The sequence below is a fragment of the Pipistrellus kuhlii genome, unplaced genomic scaffold (assembly GCF_014108245.1).
Source record: "Pipistrellus kuhlii isolate mPipKuh1 unplaced genomic scaffold, mPipKuh1.p scaffold_m20_p_2, whole genome shotgun sequence".
NCBI lineage: Eukaryota > Metazoa > Chordata > Mammalia > Chiroptera > Vespertilionidae > Pipistrellus > Pipistrellus kuhlii.
Genome location: NW_023425515.1, coordinates 179,315,443 through 179,326,351, shown reverse-complemented (window position 1 = coordinate 179,326,351; position 10,909 = coordinate 179,315,443). Strand labels below are relative to the sequence as shown.

Here is a 10,909-nt window from a genome sequence, read left to right as displayed (position 1 = left end):
CACGAAACAAGAATTAAAGGAAGTGTATCTAGCTTTGGCTGGGTGGCTCAGTTGGTTGGAGCATCACCCCGTGCCCCAAAAGGTTGTGGGTTCAATTCCCAGTCAGGACACATAACTAGGTTGCTAGTTTGATCCTGGGTTGGGGCGCTTATGGGAGGCAGTTGATGGATGTTTCTTTCTCACATCAGTGTTTCTCTTTCTCTCTCTCTCTCCCTCTCCTGTCCTTTCTCTAAAATCAATAAAAACATGTCTTGAATATTACAATTTTAATAAATAAATAACAGAAGGAAGTGTATCTCTTTTTTTAAAAAATATTTTTTTATTGATTTCAGAGAGGGAGAGAAAGATAGAAACAACAATGATGAGAGAGAATCTTTGATTGGCTACCTCCTACACGCTCCCTACTAGGCATGGAGGCAGAAACCTGGGCACATGCCCTTCACTGCAATTGAACCAGGGAGCCTTCAGTCTGCAGGCTGATGCTCTATCCATTGAGCAAAACCATCTAGGGCAGGAAGTGTATCTTAATACAGAAAATTTCGAGCTTTCATTATGAATTAAATTTAAAGATAATTCAGGAGGCAATTTAAGCAGAATTGAGTGATATAAATAGTATAAATATTTTGAGTAGACACTCTGTTTTAAGACTTAACTAGAACCGAAACTGGTTTGGCTCAGTGGATATAGCGTCAGCCTGTGGACTGAAAGGTCCTGGGTTCGATTCCGGTCAAGGGCATGTACCTTGGTTGTGGGCACATCCCCAGTAGGGGGTGTACAGGAGGCAGCTGATCTATGTTTCTCTCACATCGATGTTTCTAACTCTCTATCTCTCTCCCTTCCTCTCTGTAAAAAATCAAATATATATATATATATATATATTAAAAAGACTTAACTACCCTGTTTCCCTGAAAATAAGACAGTGTCTTATATTAATTTTTTCTCCCAAAGTTGCGCTAGGTCTTATTTTCAGGGGATGTCTTATCTTTCCATTCACTAGGTCTTATTTTCGGAGGATGTCTTATTTTCGGGGAAACACGGTAGTATCTAATTACTAGACCCATTGTTGAGTCCTCCTCCCCTCTTGTTTCTTTGCTCCCTGGAGGGTTTTAAAAACACTGGTATTTGTTTCTCTGTCTAGATGTGTACCTATACAGATCATACCACATTCCCCTGGTTTTTACAAGCTAATTCTCCTTGTAGATATAGTGTGGTTGCAATGGTCTAGAGCCCAAGTTTTGGAGTCAGACAGACCTGGCTTTGAATTCTCGCTCTTCTATTTACTAGCTCTGGGAACTCAGGCAAAAATCCCTGAAGTTCAATTTTCTCATCTATGAAATGGGCAATATTAGAATCATTACTACTATGATATTAGCATTGTAGAATGAACACGGATCAAGAAAATGGGGTTAAAACAAATAATAATGTAAACTGCTCAGCACAGACTTACAGTATGTGTCTTTTAGTTTTTAATTATCATCATGATCATGTTTATTTTCATTAAGTTATCTCATGCAATGCTTGGCACGTGGTTGATGCTCAAAACCTGGTAGCTATTACAGTAAGTTACCTACAGTTTCTAACTGCCAGGATTATGGCTTTGTTATTTAAATATTTTTTATCTGTTAGCGATTAAGACAATCTTTAGCCTAGGATTTAGGAACCAACTTGTTTTATCATCACTGTAACTCTGACAGCGCTTAGCACCATTCCTGATACACAGCAGGCACAGCTGTTGAGTAATCTCCCATTGAACTGAACACCTCTTCAAACATTAGCAAAAGGGCTGTACCACTAAATAGCTGTCATTCCAAAACCGACAGGCAACCCTGACTCGGACATGCTTGCACAGTTTGTAAGCCATGATTTCAACTTCCTGCGTTGCAGACATCTGTTAGAGTAATAGTTCCTCCCACTCACATGACCCTTCGAAGAGAAGGACAAACTAATGGAAATATCTGCTAAGAAAAAACTTAGCAGCTAAAAGAATGAGCGCCGAAACCGGTTTGGCTCAGTGGATAGAGCGTCGCCCTGCGGACTGAAAGGTCCCGGGTTCGATTCCGGTCAAGGGCATGTACCTTGGTTGCGAGCACATCCCCAATGGGGGGTGCGCAAGAGGCAGCTGATCGATGTTTCTCTCTCATGGATGTTTCTAACTCTCTATCCCTCTCTCTTCCTCTCTGTAAAAAATCAATAAAATATATTTTTTTAAAAAAGAAAGAAAGAAAAGAATGAGCTTTGGTGTAGGTATATATAGATCTAGGCTTACTTCTGCCTAGTTAGTTACTTTATCTCTGAGAACATCAGTTTTCTCATCTATGAAAAGGGTATATTCACAGCATCTGCCTTACAGGTTATCGCGAGAGCAGTCACTTCTTTCAGAAAGCTTCCCTGCCGCCCATGGTAGGTTGGGTTCGCTGATACACTTTCCCGATAGTACCTGCCAATTACCCTTGATAATTACTCACTTCCTTTCTGGATTGTGAACTCCCACGGGACAGGAATGGCCACTGTTTCATTCATTCCTATGTCCCCACTGCCTAACAGTCCCTTGGTGCATAGTATATTGGGTGAACTCTATTAACTGAGTGAAATAATAAGGTAACAGTGCACACAAACACAGAGGCTAAACTTAGCAAGATCTCCATAGAAGGTGCAGATTGTTATGAACAGCATGTATTGGTGCTGAGTTTACTCACCTTGAGAAAACTAATATAGTTAGAGGAGCAACAAATTAGAGGTAGGTATTGCGAATCTAGCTCTCTATCTCATTTTTTACATATAATCCTTGGCCAAATCTTCATTCTTCTCACCTTTCCACTATTAAAATGGACATAAAATATTCGCACTGGTGTCCAACTTAACTTGGTTCTGAGAAAGTCTGCCTTTTGGCCTGGCCAGTGTTGCTCAGTGGTTGATCATCGACCTATGAACCAGGAGGTTACGGTTTGAGTCCCGGTCAGGGCACATGCTCAGGTTGTCGGCTCAGGGCCCAGTAGGGGGTGTGCAGGAGGCAGCCGGTCAATGATTCTCTCTCATCATTGATGTTTCTATCTCTCTCCCTCTCCCTTCTTCTATCAGAAATCAATAAAAAGTACTTTTTTTAATAAAATAAAATAAAATAAAATAAAATCTGCCCTTTGCCAGACCACACCTGACAGGCTCTCCTGGGTATGCCCAGAGTTTCTAGAGCGAGATCCTATACTGCCTAGTACTCCTCTGCTTTCTCAGCTGCTAACTGTTGACTTCTGACCCTTCTCCATTCTGATCCTATCTGGCCCCTCCTTTTTTTTTTTTTTGCACCAATTGGCTATCTCCTAGCTTTCAGCCCTGAACTACACTTGTCCTCACAATCAAGTTCAAAATCCTTTAAAAAAATTTTTTTTATTGATTTTTTTATTTTATTGATTTTGTACAGAGAGGAAGGGAGAGAGATAGAAACATCGATGAGAGAGAGTCATCGATCAGCTGTCTCCTGCACACTCTCCGCTGGGGATATGCCCACAACCAAGGTACATGCCCCTGACCGGAATCGGGTCCCCAAGCCAACGCTCTATCCATTGAGCCAAACCGGTTTTGGCTTTTTTTAAAATTGATTTTTTACAGAGAGGAAGAGAGAGTTAGAAACATCGGATCAGCTGTCTCTTGCAAACCCATGTGCCAGAAACCAAGGTACATGCCCTTGACCAGAATCAAACCTGGGACCTTTCAATCTGCAGGCCAACACTCTATCCACTGAGCCAAACCGGTTTCTGCTGGTCCAAAATAAGCCTTAAGTGCTGACTGACGGGAACCACATCCCCTTCCCGCCGTGTTCTCACTCCCTGTGACCCAGCCACAGGGAGTGACCCCCTGGCACTGATCTTCCTGATTCAGGGCCTTTGCTTGCAGCTCTGTTTCCCCTACGCAACCTTCACGTCTCAGCTTCTTTGGGGAGCCTTACTTGGCTCCCTTGACAGAAATTCGTTTTCCCTGTTACAGTATATGCCATCCTTCTTCCAGATCTGGTGTGGTACATTATCAGAGCTTCACATTTTATTCTATTTTTAAAGAGAGCTCACCCCAGGATATGGTGTTTTGTTTTGTTTTTTCCATTTTTTAAAATTTATTGTCTAAAGTTTTACATATATCTCCTTTTCCCCTGCTTGACCCCTCTATCCCCCAGCCACTCCCACACTGGGCAAGCCCCCACCACCCTAGTCTCTGTGTCCATTGGTTATGCTAACATGCAAGGATATGTTCATTGGTTTTAGAGAAAGGGAGAGAAAGAGAGAGGGGAAAAGTGAGGGGAGGAGGAAGGGGGAGAGAGAGAGAAACATTGATGTGAGAGAGAAATATCAGAAATATCTGTTGCCTATAGCACTAACCAGGGACCAAACGTAGGTATGTGCCCTGACGGGGAATTGAACCCATGGCGGTTTGGTGTATGGGACAACGCTTCAACCAACTGAGCCACACGGGCAGGGCAGAGCTTCACATTTTAAAAGAGAAGTTAAGAATCTGGCCTAAATGTGAAATTTCTATTTTAATGATGGCAGGTAATTTAAAATGTGCGAATATTGAGAGCGGAACCAAAATGTCTGTAGGTTAGCCACTGCCAGTGGCCTGCCTGTTTGCAACCTTTGGCTCTATTTGGAAACTACTGTTGTGTTAATCGTCACTCCCTTGTTACCTGTCCACTCCATGCCAGGCCCTGTGCTGGGTGCTTTACACGGACGGTTTCATGTAACATCCAAAACCACCCCTGAGGCGAGGGAAGGCTCAGAGAGGCTAAGACTCTCGCTCCGAGTTACAAACCTTAAGCGGTGGAGTTAGATGCTAAAGGCCTTTCCAAAGGACTGTTGTGCATCAAAGGTACAGTCTCTCCGTTTAGAATGACCAAGCTTTCTCAAGTTCTGCCTAATAACAACTACTATTTCTTTCTTTTTTTTAAAAAAAAAAATTATATTTTATTGATTTTTTTACAGAGAGGAAGGGAGAGAGATAGAGAGCTAGAAACATGGATGAGAGAGAAATATTGATCAGCTGTCTCCTGCACAACCCCCACTGGGGATGTGTCCACAACCAAGGTACATGCCCTTGACCGGAATGGAACCCAGGACCTCTCGGTCCGCAGGCTGAGGCTCTATCCACTGAGCCAAACCGGCTCTGGCACAACTGCTATGTCTTGTGTGCTCACCATCTGCCAGGCATTGTGCTCCACACTTTACATGATCTGATTCAATCTTCCCAACATACCAGCAGCTACTGCTTTCATCCTCATTTTATAGGTTAGGATCAGGTATAGAATAGGTTATCTGATTTACCCAAGGTAAGAACAGCATTCAAACCTCGATGATCTGATGCCTCAGTTGCCACTCTTAGGAACCCTTCTGACCAATGTGGATTTGAGCTGAAGGGGAAAAGAGAAATTTTTATAAATCACTCTTCCTCCAATCCAGAGTCCCCCAGAGGACTCGGTTCTGAGAGGAATGCTGCCCCTTCCCTCAGCTATTTCCATGAACTTGTTATTGAGGGATGCGGCCTGCGGGTGGCAGCAACCCCACGTCTCTAAACTCTGCCATGTTCAGCTATCCCCACGAAGCTTTACAGCAGTCAGATCCACTCATTTGCATGTTGTTCTCTGATTGGCCCGACTAATTATTTACCAGTTAATTGCACTTGGTTCTTAGCCCAGTACAAACTGCTAGCTGTGACAGAAGAGAGCTCAGAGGACTGGAAACTATGGTGAAGCTTTCCAGTCCAATAATCATCCTGATAATTTTCAACTACACTGGCTGGAAGCGTGTTTCAGTAGTCCCCCAACACTTATTGAGCTTTTAGCTTTAAAAAAAAAATTCCCTAGTTTGCTGTTGTTTTTAAGGTACCGTAAGATACACATTTAAGGAAAAATTCAAGAGCCCAAAAGTGCCCACAGTGCTAAGCTAGTCTCTATATCATGCTTACCCCATGTCACACAATTTTCCCACCCCAGAGGAAAGCTTGTGTGTGGATCCTTCTGGGCATAGACCACAAATATAAAAGTATATGCAGAAATCATAAAGAAATAAGCGATAGCCTAAAACTAAGCCTCTATAAGAAAATATAGCCCAAACCGGTTTGGCTCAGTGGATGGAGCGTCGGCCTGCGGACTGAAAGGTCCCAGGTTCGATTCCCGTCAAGGGCATGTACCTTGGTTGTGGGCACATCTCCAGTAGGGGGTGTGCAAGAGGCAGCTAATTGATGTTTCTCTCTCATCGGTGTTTCTAACAATCTATCCCTCTATTAAAAGGAAAAGAAAAGAAAATATAGGGGAAAGCTTCTCGGGATCTGAGCCAGGCCTGCCCCCTCCCTCAGGAGACTGTTGCAGTCAGCCAGCCCTGCTCCACTGTGACCATGTGTGACCGAAAGGCAGTGATCAAAAATGCTGATATGTAGGAGGAGGTGCAACAGGACTCCGTGGAATGTGCTACTCAAGCACTGAAGTACAACACAGAGAGGGCATTGTGGCCCATGTTAGGAAGGAATCTGACCAGAAGTACAACCCCACCTGGCACTGCATTGTGGGAAGGCACTTGGGTAGTTACGTGACACAAACACTTCATCTACTTCTGTCTGGGCCAGTGGCCATTCTTCTGTGTATATCTGATTAAAAGCATGGATAGTACCCACACACCCAGTGACCCACCCAAAAACAAGATTGCAGCCTGAATTCTAAATTCCAGAGACTGAAATCTTTAGCCTTGCCTAAAGGAACACCTTGATCTTGAATCTTTTATTGTGTTAGTTGTTTTTTTTTTTTTTTTAAGTGTTTTTTATTGATTTTAGAGAGAGAGGGACAGGGAAACATCAATTGGATGCCTCCTGCATGCCCCTACTGGAGATTGAGCCCACAGTCCAGGCGTGTGCCCTGACCTGGACAGAACTGTGACCTCCTGGTTCATGGGCTGACCCTCAAGCACTGAGCAACACCAGTTGGGTCCAAAGCATCTTAACAGAATGTTCACATAATCTTTTGAGTGGCAAACTGAGGTACAGACAGAATTATGATTTATCCAAATGTAGCTCAGCTAAGGCCATGGTCTGCAAATTGTGGCTCGCAAGCCACATGTGTGGCTCTTTGGCCCCTTGAGTGTGGCTCTTCCACAAAATACCACGGCCTGGGCGAGTCTATTTTGAAGAAGTGGCATTAGAAGAAGTTTAAGTTTAAAAAATTTGGCTCTCAAAAGAAATTTCAATCGTTGTACTGTTGATATTTGGCTCTGTTGACTAATGAGTTTGCCGACCACTGAGCTAGCGTGTTGTCAAAATGGAGGTTTCAAAAGAAAATGAAAAATGTGAGTAACCTATTATTTTTAGCAAGCCAAACTTCTCCAGTATGTTACAAACTCTGTAAACCCTGGCAAATGTGGTTCAGTTGGTTAGGCATTGTCCTGTGCACCAAGTTGTGGGTTTGCGTATGGGAGGCAATTGATTGATGTTTCTCTCTCACACGGAGGCAACAGAAAGTGCCCTAACTCATGGAATTGAACCGGTGACCTCTTGGTGCATGGAACAACTGAGCCACACCAGCCAGGGCATTTATTGAGTTGTTTGTACAGGGCATTTTCTGTACTCATTTGTTGTGGTTATAAAACAATTAGTAAAAAAAAAAGATAGGAGGAAATTTTTGTGATCTTGAGTTAAGCAAAGATTTCTTAGTTAAAACATGATTCACAAGAGAAAAAAGACAAATTGAATTTAATTAAAAATTTAAAAAATATATATTTTATTGATTTTTTACAGAGAGGAAGGGAGAGGGATAGAAGGTCAGAAACATCAAAGAGAGAGAAACATCAATCAGCCGCCTCTTGCACACCCCCTATTGGGGATGTGCCCGCAACCAATGTACATGCCCTTGACTGGGATCGAACGTGGGACCTTTCAGTCCACAGGCCGACGCTGTATCCACTGAGCCAAACCGGTTTTGGCGAACTTAATTAAAATTTAAAACTCTGCTCTGTGAAAGATGCTACAACAAACCACAGACCAGGAGAAAACATCTGCAAATCACATCCTATATAATAAAAGACTAATATGGAAATCAATTGATCAGCGAAACCAGTCGCTATGATGCGCACTGACCACTAGGGGGCAGACACTCAATGCAATTGCTGCCTCCAGTGGTCAGTGGGCTCCCACAGGGCAGTGCCGCTCTGCCAGAAGCCGGGCTCACAGCTGGCGGGCGCAATGGCAGTGGCAAGAACCTCTCTTGCCTGCGAGGCAGCGCTAAGGATATCCGGCTAACGGCTTAGGCCCATGTGGGGAGTTAGGGCTCCCAGACTGGGAGAGGGCACAGGTTAGGCTGTGCATGAATTTTGTGCACCAGGCCTCTAGTATCTAATAAAGGCCTCATATCTAGAATAAAAAAATAATTCTCACAACTCATTAATAATAAGAAACAAGCCTGTAAATGAATGGGCACAAGACTAATACAGATACTTCACTAAAGAAGACATGAAGATGGCAAATCAGCCGAAACTGGTTTGACTCAGTGGATAGAGCGTCGGCCTGCAGACTGAAAGGTCCTGGGTTCGATTCCGGTCAAGGGCATGTACCTTGGTTGCGGGCACATCCCCAGTAGGGGGTGTGCAAGAGGCAGCTGATCGATGGTTCTCTCTCATCAATGTTTCTAGCTCTCTATCCCTCTCTCTTCCTCTCTTTAAAAAATCAGTAAAATGTATTAAAAAAAAAAAAAAAGATGGCAAATCAGCACATGAAAAGAGGCTGAATATCCTTAAGTTAGTAAGGAAATGTTGGCTTTATGAAGGTACCACTACATACATATTGGAATGGCTAAAAACAACAATTCTTTCAAAACATGACAATATCAAATGCTGATAAGCACATAGAGCAAGTAGAGCTTTCATTCTTGCTATGAAAATTCTAAATGGTGTAGCCATTTTGGAAAGAGTTTGGGTTTTTAAATATATAATTACATATACATTTACCAAACAACTCAGCAATTCTACTCCTAAGTGTTTATCTAAGAGAAATAAAAACTTATGTTTATACAAAAACCTGTACACAAATATTCATAATAGCTTCATTCACAGTCAACGAAAACTATAAACAATCCCAATGTCCTAAACTAGTGAATGAAGGAACAAATTATGATACATCCACACAACGAATGGATGTGCAGTAAAAAGGAACAAACTATTGATACATGCAACGTGGATGAATTTCAAATGCATTATTCTAAGTGAAAGTAGTTAGATTCAAAAAGCTATATATTTTTAATATATATATATTTTTATTGATTTTTTAACAGTGAGGAAGGGAGAGGTATAGAGAGCTAGAAACATCAATTAGAAAGAAACATCGACCAGCTGCCTCCTGCACACCCTCTATTGGGGATGTGCCCACAACCAATGTACATGCCCTTGACTGGAATCGAACTTGGGACCTTTCAGTCCGCAGGCTGACACTCTATCCACTGAGCCAAACCGGTTTTGGCAAGCTATACTTTTTTATTCCATTTGTATGACTTTCTGGAAAAAAACAAACTACAGGAACAGAAAATAGATCAGTGCATGCCATGGTTGGGAGAGAGTTTGACTATAAAAGATAGCATGAAGGAGTATTTGGAGTAAAAGGATAATTTAAATTATAATGGTGGTAGTTACACAAGTGTATGCATTTAACTCATAGAACTGAACACCAAAAAGAATGAAATTCACTGTGTGTAAAAAAACATTTGCTTAAAAACAAAAACCCTATACTCCCCCTCCAACACCGCTGCTACTATTGTGAAAGCCACTGATTTCCAGTTGGCATAACAGATGTGGTTGATATAAATACATTACCATTTTTCCTTATTTTAAAAAAAAGATAGCATATTTGTACATTGTTCTGCTCCATTCTTTTTTTAAAATGGAGAACTATTTCAATCATATAGAAAAACAGTTGTTTTTATAACAAACACGTAAGCACCTTTCACCAATGTTATCAAATCTTCATATTTTGCCTTATTTTCTTACAAACATTTTGAAGAAATAAAATATCAGAGATATGTTTTTAAAAATATATATTTTATTGATTTTTCACAGAGAGGAAGAGAGAGGGATAGAGAGCTAGAAACATCCATGAGAGAGAATCATCGATCAGCTGCCTCTTGCACACCCCCTCCTGGGGATGTGCCCGCAACCAAGGTACATGTCCTTGCCCGGAATTGAACCCAGGACCTTTCAGTCTGCAGACCGATGCTCTATCTACTGAGCCAAACCGGTCCCGGCCAGAGATATGTTTTAAGCCCCAATGTATCCCTTTTTTCACCCGTTCCTGTTCCTCTCTCCTCAGAATTGCATTGTCCTGTGTATGGATGGTGTTCGCTTCATTAGCACATATTCTAAAATTAGAATGATACAGAGATGATTACCATGGCCCCTGTGCAAAGATGACACGCAAATTCATGAAGCGTTCCTATGCATGTATGAATCCTTAAATAGTATACAGGGTCGTCTGTCATATTTAAAAATGTTATATACATAGTATCAAGCTGTCTTTTCCTAACATTTTGTTTTATCCATGTGGATATCTGTAGCTTTGGTTTATTCACTTTAACTGTGTAGTGGTATTTTATATTATGAACTAGAGGCCTAGTGCACAAAATTCTGCATGGGGGGGAGGCCTTAACCTGGCCTGCACCCTCTCACAATCCGGGACCACTGCTGGATCAGGCCTAAATCGGCAGACGGACATCCCTCTTCCAATCCGGATCGCTGGCTCTTAACCACTCACCTGCCTGCCTGCCTGCTTGCCCCTAACCACTCTGCCTGCCTGATGGCCCCTAACTGCCTGCCTGCCTGCTTGCCCCTAACCACTCTGCCTGCCTGATGGCCCCTAACTGCTTGCCTGCCCGCCTGGTCACTCCTAAACACCTCTGGCCCCC

At 42.5% G+C, this 10,909-nt stretch overlaps 1 long non-coding RNA gene and 1 other non-coding gene across 2 annotated transcripts; both read left to right on the top strand.

Moving 5' to 3' along the window:
• The first annotated feature begins 3,990 nt into the window (after window positions 1-3,990).
• Window positions 3,991-7,703, top strand: LOC118722833. Its single transcript, XR_004989140.2, has 3 exons — window positions 3,991-4,004; window positions 6,347-6,762; window positions 7,566-7,703. It is a non-coding gene; the product is annotated as an uncharacterized LOC118722833 (long non-coding RNA).
• Window positions 7,704-10,342: 2,639 nt separating this feature from the next.
• Window positions 10,343-10,449, top strand: LOC118725020. Its single transcript, XR_004989786.1, has one exon. It is a non-coding gene; the product is annotated as a U6 spliceosomal RNA (small nuclear RNA).
• Window positions 10,450-10,909: the final 460 nt, after the last annotated feature.